The sequence below is a fragment of the Elephantulus edwardii genome, unplaced genomic scaffold (assembly GCF_000299155.1).
Source record: "Elephantulus edwardii isolate Elephantulus edwardi_28Jun2011 unplaced genomic scaffold, EleEdw1.0 scaffold00094, whole genome shotgun sequence".
NCBI lineage: Eukaryota > Metazoa > Chordata > Mammalia > Macroscelidea > Macroscelididae > Elephantulus > Elephantulus edwardii.
Window position 1 is genome coordinate 1955797 of NW_006399844.1, and position 11712 is coordinate 1967508.

The following is an 11712-nucleotide window of genomic DNA, read 5'->3' on the forward strand; positions in this document are numbered from 1 at the left end:
CTCTCTCTCTCTCTCTCTCTCTCTCTCTCTCTCTCTTTCTCTCTCTCACACACACACACACACACACACACACACAAACACACAAATAAATTTGGAATTTAGCAAAGATCCGTCATGATCTCATTGACTAAGTAATTGTTCATTTGTTATTGTTATGTGCAATTGAATCAGTTGTGACTTATAGTGACCCTTTGTACAACAGCCCTAAACCTTGCTATATCTTGTGCCAATCTTATTGTCTCTGACACACCTACCCCCATTACCTCAGTCACTGAATCAATCCATCTCATCAAGGGTCTTCCTCTCCTTCGCTGTCCCTCCACACTCCCAAGCATGATGTCCATCTCCAAGGACTGGTCCCTCTTGCATCATGCCCAAGGTATGTCAGACGAAGCTTCAGAATTCTTGCCTGCAAGAAGCAGCCTGGTTTTACCCTAAAATGAACGTGCTTGTTCTACTTGCAGTCCAAGGTATGTTCAACACTCTTCTCCAGCACCACAGCTCAAAGACATGAATTCTCTATTATCCCTAGTCATTGACCAGCTTTCTAGTACATAGCAAGTAACTGCAAACACCATGGCCTGAATCAAGCAGTTGTAAGAGGATTAAAGATGGATTGCAATACCCTTAATTCCATTAAAGCTTTGATTCAATGTAAATGGACTTATCCTGGGGTGTGGTTTGTAGCATCTTCTGACAATAGATAAAAGGAGAGGAAAGTGAGCCAAGAATAGGGACCGCAGTACCTCCAAGATTGAATCAGTAGGAGTGAAGTGTGTCTTCGGTCCTTGTGGGGGAAGCTCCTCAGCTCCTACACATTGAGAAAGACCAAGACACACAGAGGTCTCCAAGATGTGCGAGACCTGCAGATGCTGAAGGAAACAAAGGCCTCCCTCCAGAAAGATATAGTCTTTTCCTACAGCTGGCACCTTGAACTTGGACTCCCAGCTTCTAAACTGGAAATGAAGAAATTCCTATTTGTTAAAGTCAATCACCTGTGATATATCTGTTAGCGCAGAATGAAACAACGAAGACAGCGCTGTCCCTCCATTCTACCAAACATGAGGTCTCTCTCCAAGACTGGTCCTTCCTGTCCACCTATGTTAATGTATTTGGTAGGTTAAGCTCACCACTCTACCCTGCTCACTCTAACACCTTTAGAATCCACCCTCCCCGCCATACACGATGCCAACTTCACCCAAAAATTGAGTGAGTGATGGAGTGTACTGTCCTTTCCTCTATTTCAGTAACTACACACATGGAATAGCATGTTTATGAGTCTGACACCAGAAATCAGCCAGTTATGAGTTTGAATACTAGCTTTTACCTCTTATTGGTTATGCAATTACCTCTGAGAAAACTAATGACTAGCTTTCACACCATGATGCCACCCCCTGTCTGTCAGTTGGTCACACTCTGTCATGCTGGAAGCTATGCAGTCAATATTTCAGATACCAGCAGAATAACTTGCAGTGGACAAATAGCTAAGTAACTTCCAGATGATAGCAAAGTTGGAAGACAAATTTAATGATCTAGTTGCAAAAATAAGTCAATGAAAATCCTTTGGAATACAGAATATTGACTTTGATTTACTTTGGACTTATCATCAGAAAGGACCAGTTACTGAAAAACAGTACCAACCCCTGTGCTCCTTGTTGTTGTTTTTATGTGCCATCAAGTAGCCTGTGTCTCCTAGCGACCCTATGTACATTAGCTCTGAACTCTGCCCTATCCTGAGCCAATCACATTGTCTCTGACAGACCTAATCTTATTTCTCTAGTCACTGAGTCAATCCATCTCATCCAGGGTCTTCCTGTCCTGTGCTGTCCCTCCATTCTACCAAGCATATTGTCTCTCCAAGACTGGTCCCTCCTGACCACGTGCCTAAAGTATGCAAGACAGAACTTCAAAATCCTTGCCTCCAGGGAGCAGCCTGGTTTTACCCTCTCCAAAACAGACCTGTTTTTGTTCTCCTGGTGTCCACGGTATGTTCAACACTCTTCTCCAGCACCACAACTTAAAGGCATTAATTCTTCTTCTATCAGTCTTAATTATTGTCCAGCTTTCAGACATACAGCAAGTGACTGCAAAGACTGTGGCCTGGATCAGGTGCACCTTAGTCTCCAGACTGACATTGTTGCTCTTCAGTACTCTAGAGAGGTCCCTGACAGCAGACTTTCCCAACGCAATTTTGATTTCCTGACTGCTGGTACCAAGAATGTTGTTTGTGGAGCCAAGCAAGCTGAAGTTATCAACAATTTCTTCTTCATCCATCATGAAGCTGCCAATTGGCCCAGTGTTGAGAATCTTTGTTTTCTTGATGTTGAGCTTCAGTCCATACTGAAGACGACAGTTCTTGACCTTCTGCAGCAAGTGCTTCAGATCCTCCTCAGTTTCAGCAAGCAGGGTTGTGTCATCTGCATAATGTAGGTTGTTGATGCATCTTCCTCCAATCCTGATGCCACGTTCCTCCTTAAAAAGTCCAGATTCCTGAATTGTCTGTTCTGCATATAGATTGAAAGGTATGAAGATAGGTTGCATCCTTGACGTACACCTTTCCTGATCCTGAACCATGCAGTGCTTTCTTGCTCTGACTGCTGGTTCCCAGTCCAAGCATAGGTTTCACACAAGCACAATCAAGTGTTCTGGGAACTGCATTTTTCTACAGATCAGCCACAATTTGTTGTAATCTACACAGTCAAATGATTTTGCATAGTCAATGAATCACAGATATATATTCCTCTGGTACTCTCTGCTTTCAGCCAAGATCCATCCGATGTCCCAGGTGCCATGACCTTTTCAAAACCCAGCCTGCACATCTGGCAGTTCTCTGCTTATATACAGTGTTCCACTCATTTCTGGGTAATCTCTAGTAGGATCTTGCTTGCGTGTGATATAAGTGATATTGTTTGATAATTTCCACACTTGGTTGGGTCACTGGTTTTTGGAATGGGAATAAATATGTATCTCTTCCAGGCAGTTGGTCAGGTAGTTGTCCTCCAGATTTCTTGCACAATCTGGTAAGTGCATCCAGGGCAGCATGTTTGCTGAAATATGTCAATTCATAGCCCATCAATGCCTTGGATCTTGTTTTTTGCCAATTCCTTCAGGGCAGCTTGAACTTTATCCTTAATTACCATAGGTTCTTGATCATATGTTGTTTCATGCAATTCTTCTGTTTCAGCCAATTCTTTTTGGTATAGTGCCTCTGTGTATGCTTTCTATCTTTTTTTTTCTTTTTTTTTTTTTTACATTTTCTGGGTCATGCAACATTCTGCCATCAGCATTCTTAAGTATTGCAACTTGAGGCTTGATTTGTTCTTCAGTTCCTTCAGCTTAAGATATGCCAAGTGAATTTGTCCCTTTTGATTTTTCCTACTCCAGCTCCTTGCACTCCTTTGCTTTGTCTTTCTGTGCTGCCTTTGAAAAATCTTCTTTTCAGCTCCTTAATTTCCTGATTTCTTCCCTTACCTTTGGTTTCTTGTTATTGTAATACAATATTCAGAGTCTCTTCTGACATCTAACTTGGTCTTTTCTTTCTCCACTTTGTAATGACTTTTTGCATTCTTCATGAAGGATATTCTTGATCGCCTCCCGCAGATCATCTGGTCTTCACTCATTAGTGCCCAGAGCTTCACTCATTACTGTTCCTAAGATGATCTAAATTCTGATGAGATAGACTTGAAGTCAAACTTTGGTTCTTATGGATTTGATTTTATTTTCTTTAGCTTCAATTTGAACTTGCATGTGAATAGTTGATGGTCTGTTCCACAATCAGCAGTTGGCCTAGTTTTCACAGTTGGTATTGGGCTTCTCCAGTGATTTCTTCCACTTTATATAATCAATCTGATTTCTGTGTAGACCATCAGGTAAAGTCCTTGTGTATAGTTCCTGTTTATGTTTCTTATAAAAGGTGTTTACAATGAATAGGTTATTGATGTTACAGAATTCTACCACTCTAAAACAAGACAATCCTGTAATTTTAGAATTATTAAATGACTGTAGAAATTTAGAACCCAAATGTCCTGCAAACATTTTACAATAGTCAGGGGCAGTCTTAAGTACCTGCTAACTTAAATCAATAACATAACAGAGTTGTTTTTTGTGGTGTTGTGGTTGTCAGTGGTCCCCAAGTGACACAAACTAATTTTAATCGCTCACTTAAAGATTGACAGTTTGAACCCACCCAGAATTACCATGAAAGAAAGGTTTGGCCATTTACTTTTCTTTAGATTATAGCTAAGAAAACCCTATAGAGCATCTAGTCTAACACATAGAGTTTCCATGAGCTGGATTTGACTCTATGGCCATAGGCTTGGGTGATTTTCGGAGGTTAGTTTATTTGCTAAAGTCCGTTCTCAAGGAATACTTTACTGGAATGGCTTGAGATACATTAAAACTACAGTTGCCCATGAAAACAGAGTAAGGCATCACATACCTCCCTGTCTGTCCATCTTATCATACTCTTTCCCCCCCTCCATTTTATTTTTGTTTTATATTGATTTTAATAAAAAATTGTATCATTCACTTAGACTGTTTCACACATGCCTACTTTCACATTTTGCTTTATATGACCGCTCATGTACCTTGTGTTTTATAAAATTAGTCACTATTGATGTATGCCTACCATTATCCCATCTTTTCAGAGCATTAAGGGATATTGAGACAGTGTGTACTTTCTACTTTAAAGAACAAATATCTGAGTGTTGAGGGAGCAATAGAAAGGGAAGAAAGTCTGAACTAATTGGTGTTTTCTACTCCTAAGCCTGGGTTCCCTCTAGAGAAATGGCGGCGGTCAGAGGAAGAGAAAACTGTCATGACTACTAAAGGAAGTAAGTCCATTATCACACTCATGGAAGCACAGCTTGTCCTGCTTGTCCCTTCACTTATCTTTCTCTGTTTCTTTGTTCATAACAGCCCTTCTCCCTATAGAATTCTTCCCTCCATCTGGCCCAAATGGCAATCATTAGACAGGATGCCTGACTCAAATCCTGTCTTATCCACGAAGACATCCCAATCTTCACAGATTTCAAGATGTCTAACCTTCTTAGGAAATGAATAGCGGGTAATTTTCACAAGGTGAACCATACTACTTCTAGCAACAGAGTCACCACTTTCAACCAGCATATAGTAAAAAATACACACTTACTGATGATCTGAGAGGTCTAAGAAGGCATCAGGACACTTCTCTGTAGGAAGATTATCATAGTTTGCTCTGCAAACCAAACAGGTGTAAACTAGGTTTGTGACCAACAACCCTTTGCTGGCTGAGGCTTCTTATTTTTATCAGCTGCTGTCAGAGACCTTCCCAAAGTACTGAAGAGCAACGATGTCAGTCTGGAGACTAAGGTGCTCCTGATACAGGCCATGGTCTTTGCAATTACTTGCTATACATCAGAAAGCTGGACAACAACTAGGGAATATAGAAGGAGAATAGATACCTTTGAACTATGGTGCTGGAGAAGAATATTGAATATACCATAACGGCTAGGAGAACAAAGAGGTTCATCTTAGAGAGGGTGAAGCCAGACTGTTCCTTGGAGGCAAGGATTCTGAAGTTTCATCTGACATACTTTGGACATGTTGCAAGGTGTGACCAGTCCTTGGAGAGGGATGTCATACTTTGGAGGGTGGAGGGACAGTGCAGGAGAGGAAGACCCTTGATGAGATGGATTGATTCAGTGACTGCAGTCATGGAGGCAGGTGTATAAGAGACAATTATCCTTGACACAGGATAGACTAAGGTTTAGGGCTGTTGTACATAGGGTTGCCATGAGTCACAGGCAAGTCAATGGCACATAACAACAACCACATAACCTGAATGTCAGGCCTTTTTGATCAATAGTCCTTTGCTGGCTAGATCCTGTTATTTAAACCAGCTATGATCTGGATGACAGGCCTTTTTTATCAACAGCCCCTTCGTGGCTGGGGCCTCTTATTTAAAGCAGCTGTGACCCAAAAGTTGAGTCTTTTTGATCAATAGCCCTTTGGCTGTGTGAAGCACCAGGCTCATAGATCCAGCAGAGACATCCATGTGACCTTAATGTCCGCATTTGGGACATTATCCCAGTGTGCCAGGCGTAAGTGTCAGCTGGAACACTTCAACACTATCCCAAGAGCACATTCTGTCACATCAATGCAGGCCTCAATTGCATCTGGTAAGATCATGTTTGTATGCCTGATTTACTATTAGATATACATCAATAATTTGTCCGTTTGTTGAATTGAGGGACTTCTTCAATCTAATTAGTACAGTGCTGGTCTATAATCTTGCTGTACTGAGGTAACTTGAGGGTTGATGTGGTGCTGAAAGATGTACCACTGGTATGTAAAATACCACTAGGGTCACCATGATGGACAGGTTTTAGTAGAGCCCTCAGATTAAAACAGACTAGGAAGCAGAATTGGCTGTCCACTTCTCAAATAGCAGGCCTCTGAAAACCCTATGAACAGTAGAACATAGGGAGTTACAATACTAGAGGTAGGGCCCAGATTTGAAGTCAATCCAAATGAGGATAAATAGCGGCAAATATCCTTTAGTAAATGGAACATGTAATGTATGAAGCCCGAGTGTTGGAAAGCTAGAAGTTGTGAAAATGAAGCTAGAAGTTGTGAAAAATTAAATGGAACACGTGAACATTGATATTCTAGGCATTAGTGAGATGAGATAATCTGGTTTTGGCCGCTTTGAATCAAACAATCACACGGTAAACGATGCTGGGAATGAAAAACAGAGGAAGAATGGTGTTACATTTATACTTAAAAAGACAATTTCAAGTTCTATCCTTAAGCACTATGTTGTGAGGAATATGATATTATCCACACAGGTGCAAGGAAGGCTTGTTAATACGACTGTTATTTAAATATAAGCTCCAACAGCTAAAGCCAAGGGAAGAAAATTGAGTATTTTTACCAAATCTTACAGTTCAAAATTAACCAACCATACAATCAAGATACAAGAATGATAACTGGTGATTGGAATGCAAAAGTTGGAAGCAATAAAGAAGGAAAGGTGGCAGGAAAGTTTGGATTGGTGACAGAAATCAGGCTGGAAATAGAAAAATCAAATTTTGTATGTTTAAGGATTTATTCACTGTGAATACCTTTTTAAAAACAACAACAAAAACCAAAACACATGGACCTTACCAGATGGATTGCATAGGAATCAAATTGACTACAACTTATTTTTTTCCTTAAAAAGTAAAAGAAACCCTTCTATCAAACTATTAGTGTGCTCCAAGAACCAGAGGGTCATAGTGGTTAGAACATTCAGCTGTTAATGAAAAGATCCGCAGCTGAAGCCCCACCAGCCTACTCTGAGGAAGGGAAATGAGACAGCTTCTGACAGGATGTACAGCCTTAAAAGCTCTGTGGACTTTGCATGTTAGCACTCTATCCTACAGGGTTGTCATGCATCAGAATAAACACGAGACAGCAAGTTTATTAGTCCACGAAGCAGTAAAACTCAAATACAATATGTTTCTTGTACAACTACTAGCGACTTTACTGTATGTCATAAGCATTGTCAGAAGTCATTACACATGCTTCAATAACTTAAATTCTTATGAATGGATAAACCAGTTGTTTGATGATAATCCGAGGAGCTCCCGCTGTGCTCCACAGGGTTTCAATGGCTGATGTTTCTGAAGCGGATTGTTAAGCCTATCTTCCAAGGACTTCTGGGTAAGCTTTTGGTTAGCAGTCCGACTTGTCCACCCTTTGCATTACTCAGGGATTCCAGTGACTGGATAGTTACATGTTAGATGGACTTGTCGTAACTTACCTAGACTATACCCTGTGGTTGAGTGGTTAGTCTATTTTGTTGAGGTTTAAAATGGTGCTGTGATGATTGTACCAAATCTTTAGCAACATCATTTTTTACTTTAGAGACCTGCAAGCAGACTTTCTGGATCAATAGTATAATTTCAGGCTTTTAAAACATATTGTCAAATTTATTTCTTAAATATATGTATTTAACATATTTTTATATTACATAAACAATAAAGTCACAAATCATATTGGGATGTTGTTTTTGTTGTTATGTGCCGTCGAGTCGTTTGCGACTCATAGCGACCCTATATACAACAGCCCTAAACCCTGCTCTATCCTGTGCCAATCGCACTGCCTCTGACACACCCATCCCGATTACCCCAGTCACTGAATCAATCCACCTCATAGAGGGTCTTCCCCTCCTGCGCTGTCCCTCCACCCTACCAAGCATGATGTCCCTCTCCAAGGACCTGTCTCTCCTTACAACATGTCCAAAGTATGTCAGACGAAGCCCCAGAATCCTTGCCTCCAAGGAGTAGCCTGGTTTAACCCTCTCTAGGATGAATCTGTTTGTTTTCTTGGCAGTCCATGGTACATTCAATACTCTTCTCCAGCACCACAGCTCAAAGGCATCAATTCTCCTTCTATCCTCTTTGGTCATTGTACAACTCTCTGATGCATAACAAGTGATTGCAAAGACCAAGGTGTATCAGGCGCACCTTAGTCTCCAGAGAGACACTGTTGCTCTTGAGTACTTTAGAGCGGTCCCTAACAGCAGGCTTTCCCATCGTGATATGTTTTTTTATTTCCTGGCTGCTGGTGCCAAGCGTGTTGACCGTGGAGCTGAGCAAACTGAAGCTGTGAACAATCTCAATCTCTTCGCCATCCATCCTGACGCTGCCAATTGGTCCAGTGGTGAGAATCGTTGTCTTCTTGAAATGGAGCCTCAGTCCATACTGAAGGCTGCAGTCCTTGACCCTCTGCAGCAAATAAATGAGGTCCTCCTCAGTTTTGGCAAGCAGAGTTGTGTCATCTGCATAACGCAGATTGTTAATAGATCTTCCACTGATCCTGATGCCACACTTCTCCTCATAGAGCCCAGCCTCTCAGATAATCTGCTCTGCATACAGGTTGAAAAGGTATGGAGATAGGACACATCCCTGGCGTACACCATTTCCAATTTTGAAGCATCCGGTGTTACCCTGCTCTGTTCTGATGATTGCCTCTTGGTCCAAGTATAGGTTTCGCATTAGCACGATTAAATGTTCTGGGATTCCCATTCTTCTCAGAGTCAGCTACAGTTTGTTATGGTTCACACAGTCAAAGGCCTTTGCATAATCATTGAAACACAGACATTCTTCTGGTATTCCCTGCTTTGAGCTAAGATCCATCTAACATTAGCTACAATATTTCTAGTACCATGACCCCTTCTAAACCCAGACTGGACATCCGGCAGTTCTCTGCTGATGTGCTGTTCCAGTCGTTTTTAGATAATCTTCAGTAGAATCTTACTTGCATGTGAAATCAATGATATTGTTGTGTAGTTTCTGCACTCAGTTGGATCACCCTTCTTTGGAATGGGAACAAATAAAGATCTCTTTCAGTCAGTTGGCCAAATGGTTGTTCTCCAGATTTCTTGGCACAACTTGGTGAGCACATCCAGGGCAGCATCTGTTAGCTGAAATATGTCAATTGGTATACCATCTATTCCTGGGGCCTTATTTTTTGTTATTTCCTTCAAAGCAGCTTGAACTTCTTCCTTCATCACCATAGGCTCTTGCTCAAATATTATTTCATTAAATTCTTCTGTATCTGCCAATTCCTTTCTATATAATGACTTATATTCCTTCCATCTTCTTTTAATACCTCCTGGATCATTTAATATTCTGCCTAAAGCATCCTTGATTATAGCAACTCTAGGTTTGAATTTGTTCTTCATTTCCTTGAGCTTAAGAAATGCTGAATGAGTTCGGCCCTTTTGATTTTCTGACTCTAGCTCCTCGCACATTTCATTGTAATATTGGGTTAGGTTGATAAATTTTTATTTATTAACTCATTTTAAAACAGCAATAAACCCATCTAATGTTAGCATAAATACTATATTATAATGGAAGATAAGAGTTTATATATATTATAGTGAAAGAGAAGACACCTTTTGAAAAATGTAATGAAAAGAATGGCATTGTGTTTTACATTTTTGTCTGGCTGAGTGATTAATTTTTAATTTATACTCCATGTAGCTGCCATACACATCAAGAGAAGCGACCTCATCTTTGAATGCTCTCCTGTGTTAATGTATCCATCATCTTTTAGAAGTAATCAGTATTTTGGCTTCGACACCACTTCTTGAAATTCACACAAATGGAACCAAAGAATACACATTTTAGCAACTCAAGCTTAATCTAATGCTTAAAATATGTCATCTGTTTATTCTTTATCAGTTGAGTAATTTTCTGTTATATGTATATAGTAGTTTATCCTTTCCTCTATTGATAAACATTGAAGCTGCTTCCAGTTTGAGTCATTATGAATAAAGTGACGAAGAACATTCTTGTTTAAATAATTTTGTGCTTATCTGTACTCATTTACTTCAAATATTTCCTTAGAAGTAAGATTTCTGCGTCATAGGATAGGCATATTTTTAACTTTATTTGAAATTTCTAAAGAGTTTCCAAAAACACTCCATCAGCCACATATTCAATACATTTCTTCTACATTTCCACCAGCTGTGGCATTGTCAACGTTACCCATGCTATCTATTTTGGTGATTTTGTCTTTTATGATCTTGACAGTAAGTTCAGTTACTTGGGAGAATCTCCTTAGTGTCATTTGTTTGATGTGTCTTTATGATGAGAGTCAATTGATGTTATTTTGGCAGGAAATGTAATTGAAACAATTTCTTCTTCTTCTCAAGGCTTCATACCAGGAAATGTATAGGCTGATTTGTCCCTTCACTGGCAATAACTTTTATTATGGGGTTAAATTTATGTCTGCTATACTCTAAATGGCATAATTTGATTATTAGTAATTGTTTACTAAATTATGTAATATATTTATTAATCTATTGATACTGTATATTTATATAAAAGATTTACTATATTTTAAGAAGATACTATGAGGCTGTGGAAGATTCTATTCCAAATTGACTGTTGTTATGTCCCCTTGAGTTGGAACCTTAGTCTTTAAATGTCCAATCCAGTTGAAAAGACATTTCCTCGGGGTGTGACTTGTATTATCTCAATCTTTCTCTTTATCTACATCATATCCAACTGCATCATCTCTATCTGCATCATCGACATGTACATCTACATCAATATCTGCATCTGCACCATCTCTTTCTATGTTATCTATGTCTGTATCTACACATGAGCACATAGGGAGTATGTGGGTGTGTGTATTTGTATGCACTAGGGAGCTTTGGTAGCCTAGTGGATAAGATTGTTCTGCCAACCAACTCAAAGGCAAGAAATTTGGATTTCCTAGGTTCACCAAGAGATAAAGTTGGCAGTCTTCTCTTGTGAGATTTATAGCCTCTGAAAATTTACTGGAGAGTCAACTATGAGTTGGTTCCAATTTTATGGAAATGAGTGAGTGATGTATATATCCCTAAGACTGAGACCTGTCTTTCTGTCTACTTACCTATACACCTACCCACCTACCTACCTACACACCTACCCGTCTCTCTCTGTCTCTCTCTGTCTCTCTCTCTCTCTCTCTCATTGTTTCTGTGTGCTCTGACCCAGAGCTGACCCTGCAGTAAATTTTCAGAGGCAGTAAATCACATGGGAGGAGAAGAGTGCCCATTCTTGTGTAGAACAGCTGATAGATTCAAATCACATTGCTTTGCTTTGACAGCACAACTGCTTACCATTAAAAGACCATAGTCACACGTCTCACACACACACACAGAGAGAGAGAGAGAGAGAGAGAGAGAGAGAGAGA